This window comes from Muscardinus avellanarius (genome assembly GCF_963383645.1).
Source record: "Muscardinus avellanarius genome assembly, chromosome: 14".
Taxonomy (NCBI): domain Eukaryota; kingdom Metazoa; phylum Chordata; class Mammalia; order Rodentia; family Gliridae; genus Muscardinus; species Muscardinus avellanarius.
In genome coordinates this window covers 69,640,008-69,660,137 of record NC_137800.1, presented here as the reverse complement: position 1 = coordinate 69,660,137, position 20,130 = coordinate 69,640,008, and positions in this window count along the sequence as shown.

Genomic DNA, 20,130 nt, shown 5'->3' with positions numbered 1-20,130 from the left:
ATTCCTCCCAGTGGAGAAAATTATGTCTAAAAGCAACCATGTGCAACATAGTATGCTTCCACATTCACTTCTGGACAAGGAGGGTGTCTGTGGAGATGGCCACAGATGATGAATATCTCCTCACCTCCTCCCTCCTCATGTACACTGTCAGTCGGTAAGTAGGAAGAAGAAAGAAGGAAGGACACTTGCAAGAAATGACACCAGGATTCGATAGAAATTTGTAAGGTGTGTGGCTGTGTCCTCCCAGGGCACGGGGCTGCAAGCATCTGGCCCTGTGCACCTGAGAAGCAAATCCTGTTTGCACTGGATTCGTGGTTAGGATCAGCCACCCACCAAGAATGATTCCATTTTTACTTTTGGAGCAGAGCTAGGTGAACATTGATTTCACACAGTGATAGAAGACAATGAAGCAGACAGGGGAAATGATTGGTACAGATCCTGTAAGCTTAGTGTACCAGGTCCAGTCACCAAAAAGTTCTAATAGCCAAGACCTGCTCCGGCCAGATTCTTCTCCATCCTGAGAAGGGCTTCCCATCAGAGTTCCTTTTCTTGCTGTGTAAGTTCCTAACCAACAATCAACCTTCCTTTCCTCTTCCTTTCTTTCTTCTTGATGATAGGACACAGGGATGCTGATTCCAGGACTCAAGTCTTTCAAGAGAAAACCAACCCACAAGAAATATCAGACACAGAAAAGGACTAATACTGTGGCCAAAATGTCAATGCCTCTGATATGTGGAGATGCTGGGGAGACATTCACCTTACTCACAGCCCATCATTCCACCCCCTACTTTTCTGAAGGTGGCCAGAAGCCAAGGCCACTTTCATTTGAGCCCTAGACTATAGATCTTTTTTCTTCTGAAGACAATCTTAAGCTAAAAATTCTAATAACTTCATGATAATACCATGGAAAGAATGACATTGAGATTTTCCTTTATTAAAAAAACACCTTTTACTTTTACTTGCCTAGACCAGGTTGTTTTTAAAAAGAATGTATTGTTGAAAGCTGCTCAGAGGCCATCTGGTCTACCTCCTTGGAGAATATGTATATATATATCCATGAATAAATTTGATAAGGTCTATTTGTCTTGTATATCATCCCTGACATTTCACAATAAGAGAATTTTATTATGAGATAATTCCACATGTACTTGAAAAGCATGATCCTACTGGGGCCATATTTACTCCAATAAGATAAATGCAACTCCTTTTTGCCTTTCTTAGCTTAATCTCCCTGAACTCAAAGGGAATCTACTCTGGATTACTGTTTCTCCTTCTTCCTCAGTCCCTGCTACAAAGGTCTCTCCAGGCATCCCTTATCTGTACTTTTCTCCTGGGACTTTTTTTTTTTTTTACTGTGGACTTAAGCACATCACTGTTCAAATCCCATTCCTCTAAAACTTCATACCCCTGCCAAACCATCAGCCTTCTAACCCTTTCCAAGACAGCCAATGAAACTTGACAAATATTCTTTTCAAACTTTCAATTCACTTCTTTTTAAGATACTGTTTGTTATTCTTAGCTTAGTTGTCTGCTGAATGGAAATTCTTGTTTCTCTGGTTCTGGCGTGTATTACTTGTTTCTTCTTTGTAGTTAATCTCTTAGAGCAATAAGGCAAGAAAAGGAAATCAAAGGAGTACAAATAGGAAAAGAAGAACTCAAACTTTCACAATTTGCAGATGACATGATACTATACTTAGAAGACCCAACAAACTCAACCAAAAGACTTATGGAACTGATCAACAAATTCAGCAGTGTCTGGATGCAAAATCAATCTTAAAAAATCAGAAGCTTTTCTATACACCAACCATAAATCCACTGAAAAAGTAATTCAGAAAACACTTCCACTCAGGATTTTCCACAAAAAAAATACTTGGGAATAAACTTAACCAAGGAGGTAAAAGACCTCTAGAAAGAAAATTATAAAACACTAAAAAAAGAAATCGAAGAAGATCTTAGAAGATGGAAAGATCTTCCATGCTCATGGATAGGCAGAATAAATATCATCAAAATGGCTATAATTCCAAAATTGGTCTACAGATTCAACGCAATACCCATTAAATTACCGAGATCATTCCTTACAGACATAGAAAAATCAGTCCTTAAATTCATTTGGAGCAACAAAAACCCAGAATAGACAAAGTAGTTCTCAGCAACAAAAACTATGCAGGAGGAGTCACAGTACCTGACTTTATACTATACTACAAAGCCAATGTAATAAAATCAGCATGGTACTGGCACAAAAACAGATACATAGACCAATGGAGCAGAATAGAAGACTCAGAAACAAATCCACACACAGCCAATTGATTTTTGACAACGGGGCCAAAAAAGATACACTGGAAGAAAAGAGAGTCTGTTCAACAAATGGTGTTGGCAAAATTGGATAACCACATGCAGAAAATTGGAAATAAATCCCACTTTCTCACCCTGCACAAGAGTCAATTCAGGATGGATCAAAGACTTGGAAATTAGACCAGAGACCTTAAGGCTCCTTGAAGAGAGCATAAGTCCAACACTTCAACTCATAGACACAGATAAAAACTTCCTCAAAAAGACCCCAAAGGCACAAGAAACTAAAAGGCAAATCAATATGCAGGATTGCATGAAACTGAAAAGCTTCTGTTCAGCAAAGGAAACTGTCAAGAACAATCGAGAGCCAATAGAATGGGAGAATATTTTTTGCCACCTACTCCTCCGATAGAGGACTAATACCTAGAATATACAGAAAACTCAAGAAACTCAACACTAAAAAAACAAATAATCCAATCAAAATATGGGCAAGCAAACTAAATAGACACTTTATGAAAGAAGAAATTCAAATGGTCAATAAATGCATGAAAAAAATGCTCAACATCATTGGCAATCAGAGAGATGCAAATAAAAACTACCCTGAAATTTCACCTAACTCCAACTATAATGGCAATCATTCAAAACACAAACAACAACAAATGCTGGAGAGGATGTGGAGAAGTGGGAACTCTAAGACATCGTTGGTGGGACTGCAAATTAGTGCAACCACTTTAGAAAACAGTATGGAGGAGGATCCTCAGAAGAATAGGAACAAATTTACCATTTGATCCAGGAATACCACTTCTGGGTATCTACCCAAAAGAAAGGAAACCAAACTACCAAACTAATGCATGCATATCTATGTTCATAGCTGCACAATTCACCATAGCCAAACTATGGAACCAGTCAAGATACCCATCAATAGATGAATAGATTACAAAACTGTGGGATATGTACACTATGGAATTTTACTCAACCATAAGAAAACACAATTGCATCCTTTTCAGGAAATGGATGGACCTGGAGGACATTATGCTAAGCGAGATTAGTCAGTCACAAAAAATAAGAAATCAGATGCTTTACCTAATATGTGAAAGCTAAGGAGAAATGGGTCATAGGAGGAATTCTAGATGAAAAAGGAGATCGTACAGAGGAGCAAATAAAGCAACCTAATTGAGGGAATGGTGGGGAGGGGGGGAGAAGAAAACTGTATAAAGCAAATGATGTACTTCAACAAACATATCGATATCAACCACTAAGCCAAGCATGGGAAGGAGGGGTGGGAGGGAATGGGGTGGGGATTGGATAGGGGCTAACTGGGTGATGAGTGCATGTATGTCAACACAAGAATTTTATCCCATTATGATATATAAATACAATGCACTGATACAAAAATTTTAAAAATTTTCAATTCAAACCCTAGAAGCAGCTTTTGTAGCTGCAAATACATGGTTGCACATCTTCAGGAATACTTTTTTTTTCATTCTGTATTCTGAATATTGGAGAATAAAGCATATAATTATTATATGATATCTATAGTGATGCTGATTAACCAGTGGGTTCTTTGTCATGCCAGCAGATGAACATTAAACATTTAGCCTAAAGTCTCTCTAGCCTTTGACACATCTAACAGTGGATAAAGGAAGGACTAAAATAAAGAGTAAAGCAAAATCCCTAGCTGCCAACTAGCAAACTTCCTACTGGGAAAAACTATACTCAATCAAGAAACAGTACAAATAAAATTATTTCCTAATAAGGTTTGAGTAAGATATATTATCTGTTACTAAGTTGACAGCTTCCATGCACTACATAAACATAGAAATAAATTACAAAGACTCAAAGATGCCTAGAAACTACTCAGCTCCATGAAAATTAAAAATTAAAGATCTACCTCATGACCTCCCCAATCCCACTAAAATAGAAAAGAAAAACAGAATTCTTGAGGTATTCACACCATGTCTGTCTCTACAGAATAAAATGTCTTCCTGTAGCTCAACACAGAGAACTCTTGATGATGGCATGTTCTCTAGCATATTACTGAGTATATTAGTCAGCTTTTCATTTCTATAATGAAATACTGGAGGCAGCTAACCTTATAAAGAGAAAAAGTTTACTTATCACACAGGTTTGAAGGCTCAAAGTCAAGGTCTGGCAGCCTTGTTGGTCTCCTCTGGTGAGGGCAGCAGAGAGTTGACACATCATGGTGGGAGTTTGTAGAGAAATGCAAGTGATTATATCTAAAACCAAGAGAGGAGAGAGGGCAGGACAGGGCCAGACAGAGTAGTGTGTGTGTGTGTGTGTGTGTGTGTGTGTGTGTGTGTGTTATGTGTGGTGCTGGAGATGGAACCCAGGGGCATTCTACCTCCAAGCTATACCCCAAGCCCTAGTTTTTATTCTTTATTTTTCAAACAAGGTCTCACTGAGTTGCAAAGGGCCTCACTAAGTATCTGAGGCTGGCCTCTTTCCATGATCCTCCTGTTTCAGCCTGCCCAATGCTAGGATTACAAGTGTGCACTACCACACTCGACCAAAGGATTTATAGCAACTACCAAGGAGTCCCGTGAGAACTGCCTTCTGAGGAATGACCTAAAGATCTCCCATAAGGTCCCACCTCCCTATATCATCACCCTCTAGACTAAGCCTTTAATGAGGATGGACCCTTGGGTGTCACTGAGATCACACAACAGTGGTTTGTGGAAATTCCTTAGTGTACCACTTGGCTTCTTGGTTTTAGATGGGAAAGACTCTGATCTCCAGAGGGCAGGTGCCTTCTTCCCCGTCAGAACTTCACACCATCACTTATGCTTTTCTCTAGGCCTTCATATTTTTGGATTTTTTTTAAGAGAACAGTCTCCAATTCATGACACACGAAGGAAGCAGGTTATAAGGATCTGGAAGTGGTAAAGACATGGTTGAAGGGAGTTTGAGGACCCTCTGAGTATCTGTCTGCAGGGGGAACAAATTTAAGAAGTTTATATTGACCAAGCTGCTGAATGTGGGGAAATAAGTTTGTTATTTAATTGATGAATAAGTCATTGAAGCCTGAAAGTATATAACAGAGGAAAACTAGTTCTGGGGGGTTGCATGCAAAGTGGAAAATGAGTGGAAGCGAAATGTAAAGCCTGCAAAACTGGATAAACACTAAGGCTTCGTTGGAGTAACTGAAATAGTCTGGATTGATGTTGATGATGAGAAGGAAGAAGAAGAGGAAAGAGGAGGAGGAGGAGGAGGAGGAGGAGGAGGAGGAGGAGGAGGAGGAGGAGGAGGAGTTGTGGCTTTTAGAAATGTTGAGAGGGATGAAAACAAAAATTTCCCTAAGGGCTATGTGACCAGGAGATGGTGACTGTAGACAATCAAGCAGTCAAGAGGTTACACCAGTCACTACAGCCTCTGAAAAGGGGAATTCCAGCAAAATAAAATGAGCAGAAGGTATTTAATGCTTAAGAGTGGAATTGATGTATGTGGCAGAGCCTGGAGGGTAGATTTGGACTAGAAACAGGAGCAGGAGGTTGCTCTGGTGAGACCAGACTTATAAGGGGTCTAATTTCTAGAAAAAATAAGACAGAATTCAGGAAAGGTCTGCTGTTGTTTTGTTTTGTTTTGTTTTGTTATTGTTGCCGAGGATTGAACTCAGAGGTATTCTACCTCTGAGCTATACCCCCAAACCTATTTTGTTTTCTATTTTGAAACAGGATCTAAGTTGCTAAGTTGCTGAGGTTGGCTTCAAACCTGCAATCTTCCTGTCTCAGCTTCCACAGTACTGAGTACAGGCATGTGCTACGATGCTTGGCAACAAAAGTTTTTAAAGTAGAATGATAATATTTAGCAACAGGCAGGAAGGATAATGAGCAAATAAAATTTTATCAGTTTCAAAGCTTATGTGATGATTTACGATCTTTCTATATGGCAGTACCAACATGCTGGCTGGATAAAAATCATTCTAAAAATTGAATGCTGTAATTCCTGTAGAAAAGCAAAAAATATTAAATGAATCCATATGTAAGTATTTTCCCATTTAGGTTGCTAGCAATTGATTTGGGGAGAGGTCACAGAATATGCTCCCTTTAGGTAAGCATTCATTCTCCTGTTTCTGCTCCGATTTGACTCAGTCTCTACATCTCCATCTATGAAGTCTCGGTGTTTGTCCGTGGATGTGTGCAGCCTACAAACCCTCAGCAGAAGCCACAGGGCCCAGCCTCACATACCATGCAATATGAAGGCACACAGTGTGACTGGAGGGGAAGGAGCAGCAGTCTCGTGCCCTTGCAGCAGTGGGGGCTATTGTTCAAAATTCTTCTTGCCTGCAACAAAAGTGTCCCTGACTCTCACCACTAGGTAACTACACCACAAGATACCTGTCAGAAAATGTGGAAGCCTGAGGTGTCTCTCTGTTCTCGTTTGCACAGGTGACATGGTCCAGATCCAGGCATATATGAAGAGGAAGTGATAGCATTTTCCAAGAACCAAGAAGAAAGAAAACATGAGCATGTCTTCTCATCTATTATTAATATCATCATCATCCTCATCATCATTTCTGTTAGGGGAAGGTGATGGAACCACATAGAACTGTAGAAAGAACAGAGAGTGATATTTAAATGTAGTAAGAGGGCTATGAAGGTGCATAAGTTGAAAGTTCTTGGGTTTTTTTTTTTTTTTTGAAAAGGCTGACTGCCAGTGCCAAAAGCAACTCCTTCTCTCAGAACTTGTTACTTTTCACCTCCATGGAGGATGATTTCTGGCCAAAATCTGTCCAAAGGCCACACAAGCTTGTAGAAACTCGGTGTTAGAGAATAGAGAGAGAAAGAACTTAGGATCATCCAAAGTTTTCACTCCACAAAGGAGAACGATAAGGACCCAAAGGAGAAAGTACCTGCATCGAAGAAAGTGTGCAAATGATGACAATGGCTTCTGTCTCCCAAATCCCCCAACTTCTCATAATTCCACTTTCTTTTTAAAAAAGTATTTTAGTAAGCTAGTTATTTTCATGGAGTTCTCACTTTTTTTCTTGATTTAGATATGTAGGAAGATGGGTGCTTACTGATGTTGTCTTTCTACCTGATATGACAGCAAATTAAGTGGGGTAATGAGAAAATAAATTGTAAAAATACTGAGAAATCTGCTCTCTTGGGGAACAAATATTTGGGGCAGGCATGAATAGTGAATGTAATGACATTGTCACAATCTCTTCAAATATTGATTAATTTATCAAATAAATGTTGTGCATTAAGCCTGGGGAAGAATCTGGTTGGGAAGTAATATAATTATAGGTGCTGCTAGAGGGGTTTGGTGCAAAGTACTTTGTTGAAATAGTGTGTAGTTTAACAAAGCTGACCATCAGGTGATTAACCAGGATTCATGAACCCTGATTTGATTTTCCTAGTGGTGTTTTTCTTTTTTTTCCAGGTCTTTATTTATAGGCACTTTTGAAAAAGAACATAAAAGGCAAGTGTCTGGTGGTGGTGAACATGATCGAGTCTTCTCAGGATGTGGATACCAGAGTTTATTGTACTTGAGATTCCCAGCCTGGCATTACATGGGAGAAATTTGTTAAAAATGGACACCAAGCTGGGTGCGGTGGCTAATGCCTGTAATTCCAGTAGTTGGAAGGCTGGGTTAAAGACTGGCCTCAGCAACTTAGTGAGACTTTCAACCAACTAGTGAGACCGTGTTTCAAAACAAAAGAATAAAAATGCCTTGGAGTGTAGCTTGGAGGTAAAAGGCCACTGGGTTCAATCCCCAGTACCATAAATGAATGAATGAATGAATGAATGAATGAATGAATAAATAAATAAATAAATAAACAACACAAAGAATAGTCATCGTTGAAGGGTCATGAAAGAGGGTAGAATATTTTAAAGGGTACACATCTCCAGGGAAGACTAGGGCAGGTACCAAGAAATCTGTCTATCCCTATTTCTTTCTTACTAACCTACAACAGGCAGCCTCAGTCTTTTTGGATGGAGCTGGGGACATCATCTATTCCTCACACCTGCAGCTGCCTCCTAACTTCTCCGAGCACCTCGTCTCCACAGGAGCCCAGAAGCAGTTGTCACAGTGGAAATCCCCCAAATGTGAAACTCACAGGGGATCGCCCAAATTTTCCACATTTTAATGATGACTGGGGCTGAATACTTCTTAGAGTCCTAGTACTCTCCAGGCTGAGACAAGCCTGCAGGTTTTCATTTGTGGCTTTTTTGGTTACTGTTCCAAGACCAAATTAAACCTTGATTGCAGCGTGACTGGCCACGTGAGAGTCTGTGCCAACACCAGAAAGACCTCAGAACCGTTTCTTACTGGGCACAGACATGCTGGGCACACCACTGCTTCCTCTGCGCTGCTGTGGCTTGAGACGGGATGAGCAAAAAGCCTATAATGAACACTGATTAAACACTCATCAAAATATAGTATTTGCTTCCTGTGTAGGGCAGGGTTAGGCCCTTAGCAGTTAGACAGTGACAGTAATAGAAACCAAATGGTGATACCAGAAATAATATGTGTATAGTGTCATGTAATTTGTAATCGCTTTTATTTTAGCCTCACAAATTCTGTAAGTAGAATTTCTATTATAGCTTCATTTAAATTTTTTATTTAGTTAGTTAGTTTAGTTTAGTTTTGCAGTACTGGGGATTGAATTCAGAGGCATTCTACCTCCACACTAGACACACTATACCCCCAACCTTTTTTTTTTTTAGCTTTTATTTCGAAACAGGATCTCACTAAATTGCTGAGGTTGTCCTTGAACCACAATCCTCCTCTCTCAGCCTCCTAAGTACTGGGATTACAGGCATGCACCTCCATGTCCAGCCTGTCCCTGTTTTATAATGAGTCAACTGTACTTCTAAAGGTGGTGTGATGAGAGGTATTTAACAGCCAATTCTCCGGAGGAGAAAAAAAAATTCTTGATCAATAGAGTTTTCCCATGTCCATGGTATGTACACCCATGCCCACTATGGCCTTTTCAAGCAACTGACATGTGGCCAGTGAAGAATCAGGAAGAGAAGTGCCCAGTCCTGCAGTCCTGAGCCCATCATCTCCCTTCCTTTTTATTACATTGCAAAGCAGTAACTGGTATCCAATAGCCTTTACTAAAAACAAAAATGTATCCACGTTCTACAACCCTGGACAAGAAAAGGGAGCCAGGGCCCCAAGTTGATGGAACTTCCTGCTCCAGGCAGACGGAGGGGCCACACCACACTGCCCCCACCCCAGGCCTGGCCCATACCTGTGTTTTGATTCCTGGGTTGCCGTCTCACATGTGAAACCAATTTTGAATTTGGGTGGAAGACTTAGCTTGCTGACTAAACAATACTTTCACCTCTTCCTTCCCGCAAAAGGGTCATGCCTTTCCCAGACTATTTTGATCTCCCCTGCTCCTAATTGCTTGCAGTATTTGTCATAACAATAAGCCAGGTGCATATACTGAAATCCCCCAGCAGGTGTACCAGCACAGAGGGAAGCTGAAGGGGCCGAGGGAGGTGTGGCTAGGCCAGCCCCCCACTGCCCCCGAGGCTGAGGCTGGGGCTGAGCCCTGTACCCTCCCAGGGCTGAGCATCCTTCCTCCCAAGCCCAGGGCTAAGAAATCCCAATCTTTCTCCAGACAGTCTTGTTTTCCTTTCCTATGCAGTTAGTGGCGGCCTTTTTTTTTTTTTTTTTTTTTTTTTATTAAGGCATTTGAGTAGGCAGCAAAGCCAGTCAGAACTGTTTATTTATAGCTGTGGATTTTCAATGCTGTATAAATTAGAAATCATTGCTGAATGAGGCCTGCGCCCACTCGCACACGCAGGGCTGCTATCTGGGAGTCCTTTCACACAGTTTGACTGTACACAGTCTAAAATGGGAGAAAATGACATGCTCTGAGTCAAATGACGGAGTCACAGCTAAACCGCGAAGCAGAAAACCAGCAATTATTTTTCCTCCGCACAATATGGGGAGTACGACAGGTGCAATTATCCAATATTATTTAACAGCACCGGTTTGTGGTGTAGGGAGAAAATAAAGGTTTCCGTGTCTTGAAGAGGAAAAATAAAAAAGAGAGAGAGAACCTGCCTCGTGGTTCCTGTTTCTGTGGATTAAGCTGTGCTATGTAAATTGAAACTGGCAAGAATTCCAAAAAAAGGGAAATGGCCACCTGGCTTCTTCACCCACCTGCCTCCCCAAGGGCCTGCAAGCATGGGGAACCTCTGTGGCGTGCCCCACTCTTGGGAGCTGGGGCTCCAGCATCCTCGCCAGCGGCAAGGGCTCCGGTAAGGCTTTGAAGAGGCCGGGTTTGCTCCTGTCCTCTTGGACATTTCCTCCTGCATGTGGCTCTACCTTTCTCAGCCAAACCAAGATGAGGTAAAAAAGATGGCGCTCCTTAACCCCGCATGGTAGTACATACCTCTAATCCTAGATCTGAGGCTAGACTCAGCAACTTAGCAAGGCCCTCAGCACTTTAGCAAGACCCGGTGTCCCTGTTTTAAAAGAAAACAAAAATTAAAGCCAGGCGTGGTGGCGCATGTTTGTAATCCTAAAACTTGGGAGGCTGAGACAGGAGGATCCAGGTTCGTGGCCAGTCTCAGCTACTTAGTAGGCACTCCGGAACTTAGTGAAACCCTGTTTCAAAATAAAGAATAAAATATCAGGCTGGGAGTGTAGCCTGGAGGTAGAATGCCCCTAGGTTAATACCCAGCACCACAGACACACACAAAAAAGAACAAATAAATAGTAGGAGTGAGGGTGTCAGAGGTAAAATGTCCCTTAGTTCAATTCCCAGTAAAAAAAAAAAAAAAAAAAAAAAAAAAAAAAAAAAAAACAGGTATCTCAGAGAGGACAACATCATTCCCTACACAGATCTCCCACCTTCCACTTTTTTGGCCTCCCGGCAAATGTAATTCTCCCTCTCAAGCCTTTGCTTGAGCCAGTCTACTGGAAGCCCCTTGCCTTCCAGCTATTATAGGGTAAAGTCAGTGTCCTGCTACAGATCTCATGGGAGGTCCACTTCCCAGCTCTCCTAGAAAGCTTTGTCTTCCCCCTCTGGGGCATCTGGCTACCGCTTTCTCTAAACTCCCACACAGTCCCCGTCAGTCTTAACACGGTTCTCCATCACTCTCTGTACACCCCTCACCCCTTGATGGCTGTTTCTGTCGGGGCATGGAACGCTGGAAAGAATATCTACTTCAGACCCAGACCAGACTGAATTGAAATTCTGGCTCCATAGTTCTTTATCCACATTGATCCTAGGGAAAATACTTTCCTTATCTGAGCCTTGCTTTCTTATCAACAAATATAAGATTATAATATCTGCCCTGATTAGATTATTTTAAGTGCTGAATGCCCAGTGCTTGGCATCTAAGATCCTCCATTCTACTCTGCCTGATTGCAAACTCCTGAGTCCAAGGACCATGTCTATTCCTTTATCCTCAACAAAGCTTCATTCTGCACCACTAGATAGCGCTGAAAATACAGATTGATTTGAAACTTCTTCGTCTTACAGCCTTCATCCCCAAATATCTTTTATGTTCCACTTCTCCAAAAGCTGAGATCGCCAACTTTAGAGATACTTGTTTCATTTAAGATACTCTCCCCATCATCAATACAAGCATCCCTTTAACAGCGATGATCAAATTATAGTTGCATGGACCTTGCAGTGGAAAGTAGATGGGCAGGAAAGAAGACACAGGACAAATTTCAATGATAAGGAAAAGAAGATGAAGAATGGCCTAAAGCAGGAGAACTGCCTGCAGGTAGAGCCCCAGAACAGACCTTCAGATGGCCCCTGAGGTCCTGGGGTCCAAGTCAGGGGGACTGACCTTTAAACAGGAAGTGGAGAGCACTGAAGACAAGTCTTGTTTACATCAGCATTTCTTTTACCTTAGGTGGCTTCTCACCCCTCCTAAGGGATGTTGTGCACTGTCCTAAGGCCTGGTCCACTCTGACTCTCTTACCTCATCATCACCTCATTAGCTTCTCCGATGCTGTGGTTCTTCAGGAGTCATGGCAAAGGGCCTCTGCTCTTATTGCCACATGAACTATTTTGCTAATGTGAAAATAAACAATCTTTTGTCGGGGATAAAGCTTCCTGTATTACAAGGAAAGGTAATTTGAACATGTAACCACTTCCAAGAGAAGTGATCTATGGACTTAAACTCATGCGTGTTCAATTTAGCAGTGAAAGATGTTGATGGTCTGGAAGTGATTTTTAATATGGGAGGGGTCATCCTTGGAAGAATGAAAATGAAGATATTGTAAGAAAAAGAATAGGGACAGAATGGGTTGGCTGCAGACTCTGAGGGCAGACCTCATCTAGTTCACAACCATTGCCATGTGAGTTGCCAAAAAATGGCTGTGTGTGTGTGTGTGTGTGTGTGTGTGTGTGCGTGTGCCCTCATGCACACCTCACTCTTTTGGAGTGAACTAACTGATGTGTTCAGTACCCAAACAAAAGTGGTCAGTGATCTTAGCAGCTGATGAGTCAATTAAATTTTGTAACCCTTGGAGAAGCAGACAGAGCATAGAATCTAATATACCATAGACTCCAAATACATGTTCAATGCCCAAATTTAAATACTAAGCTCAGTGACCTATAGTGGCTCACTGACCTATGGTAGCTTAGTGACTTAGAGAATTCAAATAGAGATCCATCGGACTCACACACGCTATAGTTTCCACCAATAACATCTAATCTTTCTTGACAGATACCATTGAAAATAAATTTTACATGGGGACTCAGTAGAAACATACACAGAACATAAGTATGTATATGTGTGCACAGATGAAATAAAAGTTTCATGAAATTATGTTTACTTTTAAAAAGTAGGATAGACTCCTTTATTTTCTGTCTTCCATAATTTAAACTGTTGTGACCATTATGTTGCTTCCCTTATCCAATCATAACATTATTTAAAAATAATGTATTTCTTTAGTAATAATTGGATTCAACTGAATGCAGTGAGTGGAACCACATTGCACTCCACTGCACTGCAGAATTCATTTATCCCACAAATAATTATAAAGCACCTACTATGTGTATGGCTCTGACCATCTGCATCCTGTAGTGAAGACAGGGAGATGGTGGCCCCTCCTGGGCCCTTTGCATCTTCTCGTCCTGCAGCACCTTTGGGAAAGCAGATCCGAGCCCAGGTTTTCAGCTTACTCTGTTGGCAGCTGCTCCACAGCTCAGCCCCTCTAAGACGCTGCCAGGAAGGGAAGAAGGACCACTTCCACCATGAAAGCTAACAGACCTTCCGCTGAGGCTTAAGTTTGGCCTGAGCAGATAGATCTGGTTACACTCAGGGGATTGTTTTCACTCAACACTAAATTTTATTAAGATTTGAATGATGAAGTCAGATGACGTGGAGTTAAGGAAACAAATACCACATGACTTTTACCTTGCTGGGAAACTGCTACATGATTCTGAACACTCAAAGTAGACATGCTTGATTCCATATGAAAATTTTTCTAAGTACATCATAAAAGGCAATTATGTTGTCATTTCATTTACAGGTATTAACTCAACTTTGCCAACTCTTAAAATCGCGTGGTTAAATAGAGTTCCCTGTATTGTAAAATAGAGAGCGTTGGCCTCGCCAGCATTCTCCCCTGAAGACTCTTCCCACCTTCGACACCTTTGATTGTCCTCACACTTTGCCAAACTAAAAGGAACAGAATGGTCGGCTGCCAATTTGGTCATGGTTTCCTGACTTGCAATGTGGATTCTTTTGTATTCTTCAAACCCAAAGAAAGTCAAGAATTGTTGCAATATATTCTTCTGACTTATAGATGAACTCTGAACCCACTTGGGCACACCTTTAGACCCTGGGCTTGTAACCCAGGGATTGTTTACACAGGCGCACTGTGGTTCCCCTGTTGTTTAGGGGGTTACGTTCCAAGACCTCCATTGGATGCCTGAAACTGTGGATAGCACAAGGCTCCCGGTATAAGTCTCTTCCTCTATGTACATACTTATGATGAAGTTTAATTTATAAAGTAGACCCAGTAAGAGATTAATGACAATAAAACAATTATAAAATACTATAAAAATAGTCATTTAAAGCCGGTGAAGTGTTTATTTCTGGAATTTCCATTTCATTTTTTTTGGATGGGAGGAATTGGACATGGGTAATGGAAAACTCAGAAAGCCAAACTACAGGTAACACACACACACACACACACACACACACACACACACACACGACTACTGTATTGGCAATATTAAAGGAGAAGGACTTGCTTGTTCTAGTGAGCTTAATAAAAATGTATACTTGAAACTTGGTTCTATGGTTGCTTTATTTATTTATTTTTGTATTGATGATTGAACCCAGGAGCATTCTACCTCTGAGCTATACATCTCCAGTCTTATTTTATTTTTTATCTTGAAACAGGATCTCATTAAGTTTCTGAGGGCCTTACTAAATTGCTGAAGCTAGCTGGGAACCTGCGATCCTCCTGTTTCGGCCTCCCAAGTACTAGGATTACAGGTGTACACCACCACACCCAACTTGTGGTTGTTTATTGAAGAAGAGATTGAAATCACAACTCTGAGCTGGGCATGGTGGTACACACCTGTAATCCCAGTTATTGAGAGGCTAAAATAGGAGTATTGCAGGTTTGAGAACATCCTTAGCAACTCAGCAAGACCCTGTTTCAAAAACAAAAACATAAAAAGGGCTGAAGGTGTAGCTCAGAGAGAAAATGCCCCTAGGTTCAATCTCCAATGCTACAAAAAAAATAAGAAAAATAAAAAGAAAACACACTGAGGCATGATCTCCAGGAAGACAACCAAGTAAACTCTAAGTTGTTTATGTACAAGTATGATAAATGCTTGTTACCAGGAGCTGTGTTTTTGCTACAGTGATCAAAGGACAACCATCCCTTCTTCCCTGTTAGATGGATGGAGCCAGACCAGGCAGCTCTATGACTTACTACCTTATTGTAACTTGCTCCTCCTACACACAACACCTGCCATCTCACTTTATCCCTCCCTTGATCACTCTTTACACAGCCTCTAAGTGGCCTTGGCTCCCAGCATGGCTCATCATCACACGAGGTTGCTTACCTAGTGTCTAAATCTCAAGTAATACTTAAATAAAACTTTATTACTAAATCTAATTTGCAAATCTAATGATAGTTGCAACAGCCTAGAAGTAGTATAGCTCTTAGTATTTGCTTTAGATTCCTAGAGTAACTATAATAAAGTACCACAAACTGAGTACAAGTTTAACCTCTCACACTTTTGGAGGCTTACAGTCTAAAGTCAAGGGTCCCCAGCACCATGATCCCTCTGAGGGCTATAGGGAAGAATTCTTTCTTCTGGTGACTTCCAGTAATCCTTGGCTGATCACAGAATCATAACAGTCTGTGTCTCCACCATTACCTGGTATTCCTTCTAGGTCTTTGTCTCTTATGTTATAAGGAATCTATAATTCTCTCTCTCTCTCTCTCTCTCTCTCTCTCTCTCTCTCTCTCTCTCTCTCTCTCTCTCTCTCTCTCTTCTCTTCCAAAAGTACTGCACACTGGATAGACATAGTGTTCAGTCTAGGGTCCAAGATGATTCATTTAAAGGTCCTTAACTAATCATGTCTGTAAAGATCCAATGTCTGAATAAAGCTACTTTCTGAGATTCCAGGTGAAAATAACTATTGGAAGATAGAGACACTATTCAACCCAACACACTACTCCTGTTTAACAAATGAGGAGATGGAGGGTCATGGGTCACTGGATATCACATTGCAGCTTTTAATTCTTCTCCTTTGTCTGTTTTAGGAATACTTTATATTTTCTTTTGAGTGCCCACTACAGGATAGGCATTTGCTATTCATTGTTTCCAGGCTCAACGAAATAAACATCATTATTTCAAATGCCAAGGATAAGAAAACCGAGGCTCAGTGAAATTGATGGATTTTTCCCAGTGAAAAATTACCCAAGAAGAATGCAAGACAATGTTTAGTTTAACTGGCTCTGACTCCTAACCCCTGCTCCATAGACCACATGACCTGGACCAGATCTTGCTTCTGTGTTCATGATAATCGTAAAAACAACCTTTCCTTCTGTCTTCTCAAGGTCAAAGCCATAAGAATTTTCCTTTCAAGACTTCCAATGCAATGTGAGGTGTATACAGGCCTAGGAAAAATTACTGTGGAAACACCTCCTTCCTGAGCCTAGCGACTTTAGATTTTAACAGGAAGAAACATGGGTTAGCTCAATGATAAAGTGCTGGCTTAGCATAGGCAAGGGCCAGACCTCAACCCCCTAATGAGAGAGAGAGAGAGAGGGAGAGAGAGAGAGAGAGAGAGAGAGAGAGAGAGAGAGAGAGAGAGAGAGAGAAAGAAGAAGAAGAAGAAGAAGAAGAAGAAGAAGAAGGAGGAGGAGGAGGAGGAGGAGGAGGAGGAGGAGGAGGAGGAGGAAGAGAAGGAGGAGGAGAGAAAAGGAAGGAGAGAGAGAATAAAGAAGAAGAAGAGGAAGAAGAAGAAGAAGAAGAAGAAGAAGAAGAAGAAGAAGAGGAGGAGGAGGAGGAGGAGGAGGAGGAGGAGGAGGAGGAGGAGGAGGAAGAGAGAGAGAGAGAGAGACAGACAGACAGACATTGAAAGGAACCTGGACGGGAAAAGGAAATGCAAAAAAAATGTAAGGAATTGTTATAACTTGAATATATCCCTCAGGAATTCATGTGTTAGAAACTTAGTGCCCAACTTCATATGCTCATAGTGAGGTCATAAGGACTAGACGAGGTCGGGTAACTTTACAGGAATAGGAGGAATGCTGAGCTGGCACGCGTGATGTCCTCTGTCGTATTAAGTCACAGCAAGAAGGCCCTCACTGGGATCAGCTGATCCTACCGTGGCACTCTATTCTTAGACTTCCCAGCCTCCAGAACTATGTGCCAAATAAACCTGTACTCTCTATAAGTAACCCAGTCTATGGACAAACACAGTGGTCCAAGGCAGAGCTGTTAAGCCTGGCTTGTATATTTGGAATCATTAAGGAGTTATAAAAATGATTTTTCCCAGACCCCTCCTCTAGACAATCTAAATTGGTCTGGGTTATGGATTGGGCACTTCCATAGCTGGACAAGGTGGGGCAAGTCTATAATACTAGTCTTTAAGAGGCTGAGACAGAAAATACAAATTTGATTGCTTTAGCAATGTAGTAAGACCCTCCACAACTTAGTAAGACCCTGTTTCAAAACAAAATAAAACAGGGCTGAGGGTATAGCTTGGGGGTAGAAAGGCCCCGGTTTCAATACCTAGTACCCCCACTCCTCTTTCTACACACACACACACACACACACACACACACACACACACACACATATATATATATCCAAAAAAAAGTTCTAGATCATTCCAATATTCAGTCAAGGTTGGGCACCACCTTAATTCTTTTTTTTTTTTTTTTTTTTTTGGCGGATCTGGGGATAGAACCCAGGGCATTCAACCTCCGAGCTATACTCCCTGGCCTACTTTTTATCCTTTATGTTGAAACCGGGTCTCACTGTGTTGCAGAGGGCCTCAGTATGTAACTGAGGCTGTCCGAGAACCACGATCCTCTGGTCTCAGCCTCCCAAATGCTAGGATTACAAGCGTGCGACACCACACCCAGCTTTGATTCTTGATATATGAGAACGCTCTAGTTTTCCATGGCTATAGTAGCAGCTGAAGTCTTCCAGTTGCTTTGCACATCACCCAGGAGAGTCACTGCCTTCTATTCTAGCTGCTGCCTAGCGACACTAATACTCAACAAACATGGTGGCGGGACGATCTGCCTGGTTCCTTTGGGTGCAGCAGCAGAGGGGCCTCTGAGTCAGAGGTTGGGGCCAGGCTTCAGGAGCGGTCCCAAGCCCTCTGCAGCATTTTCTGGGTAGACTTTTTTATGCCTCAATAAACCTCAATGTGCGTCCCTATCAGTAAAAGCCTAGACTGTGGGAGCAATCTCCGAGGCTCTTTGCAGATTGGCTTTGAGACTTGAACTGCAACTATGTTCTTCCTCCCACTCCCATCTCAACCTGCCAGCCTCCATCAGCACATGCACCAACTCCATAAATGAAATCTTTCTACACGTATCCACACCCTATGGGCCCTGCTTCTCTGGAGTCCTGACTCATACACTCCTCCGCTCTGCTCCCCCACCTCACCCCTCCCTCACCTGCTCCACAGCACTCGCCTGCAGCCACTGTGACTCATCAGTCTATAATAATCCCTCAGCTTCCGCTTGCCTCCTGCCTTCATTCAAGAGTCTCCTGAAATCCCACATCATCCAGCCAAGGAAACAACAGTCTGTCCTCCCTCGGATGAACCCGTTCAGTAGAGCAGATTTCAGAAAGAAAAACCTCATGTGTAAGTGTTCCTTTAAAAATTAATGTTGGAGAGCATTTCCCGCATGACAGTCAGGGGACTGGTTTCCAAATGCTCTGCCTTAGAGGTTGGTCTGTAACACACAGGTTTGTTTGCCATTTCTTTCCACGTGGCTAATGATGCTCGTGAAGCTGTGGGCATGGTGTGGCTTCCTGAATGAGCTGCTAAAGGCCACAGTTACAAAGTAGAATTTATGGCCAGCCTCACGCTGCCCTCCTGCTTGGAGAGCATCGCTTACCAGGTGAGCTGGGTGAGAAGGTCTAGGAGAGTCAGGGGAGGTCCTTAATAAGTCTCTAGACCACAGTCCACTGTGCCTTTTTCCTAGGAGCAAGACCCATGATTATGAGAGCCCAAGAGAAATGATCAATATTTAATGTCTATAGCAAAGGGCCCATATTCAGAGGTCACAATTCAGAAGCCACCAGGGGAACTGAGAAGACTAGTTATGGCCAACCATGACAATCACTGCAAGGACTCATCACTGCCCCCATACAGGGCCCACACTGCAGATGATGGGGTGCTGGGCTCCATCCTCCTCTCCTGCCACACAATGGGGAAGCCTTGTGGAGGAGCCTCCATGGTTGCTCCAGCAGCCTGAGCTTTTCCAGCTAGGAAAGCACATGGTCGAAGCACAATGAGATGTGAGAAAGCTCTATCACCATCAAGCCAGGCTCCCGGAGGTCTTTGTCATGGCTCTAGATACTGCCTGCAAGCTCCACCAATGAGCTACGGCTCTAGTGAGCTACAGCTCCAAGGGCCCTGAGAACTTGTAGGAAAATGGCAGCCACAGGAGACAGCAAGCCCACAGTACAAGCCCCCAGCATGGGAACTACTAAAATATCAGAGTGAAAGAAACAACACAAGCTTTATAGGGTCTTTAAATCCAAGCACTCACATTTCCACAGCAATTACACTCTTGGGTGACTCATCCAACTGTGCAGAGCTTGGATTCTTCCTATGCAAATTAGGGGTGCAGCACCTACTTTATGTTAGACTTGCTGTGAGGGTAGATAATAATAACAATGGACCCAGAACATTTAATCTCATGTCAGCACTCTTAACTCAAAGGCTCTATTAATCCAACGAGAAACTTTATAGGTTATCATTTGTGAGCCTGGGAGATTTAGTGTTAAATCATAAAGCACCAATGTTGACACCAGGAAAACTCACCTAAGGTCTGCATGAATTCACAAAATCGACGAGAGGATCCCGAGTCAAGGTATGACATTTACCCCCCGAATTTCAAAGAGAATAAAAATGAAGGACAGAAAAACGTTATAAATGCTCTGGACTCCAGCAATCTTAGATTTTAGAGCCTTCAGGTCTTCAGAAAACACTAAAATGTCAACAAATAACACTTCAGCAGCTTACTTGCAGAGAAGCTGCTCACTGCAGCTCCCTGCTTCCCACCCACCCCATGGGAACAGCCTCCAGGCGCCTCAAGTTACAGAGCACTAGAGGTACATCCAGATTGCAGTGAACAGAAGACGAGGAGGCCCTCCTCAACAGCTGGAGA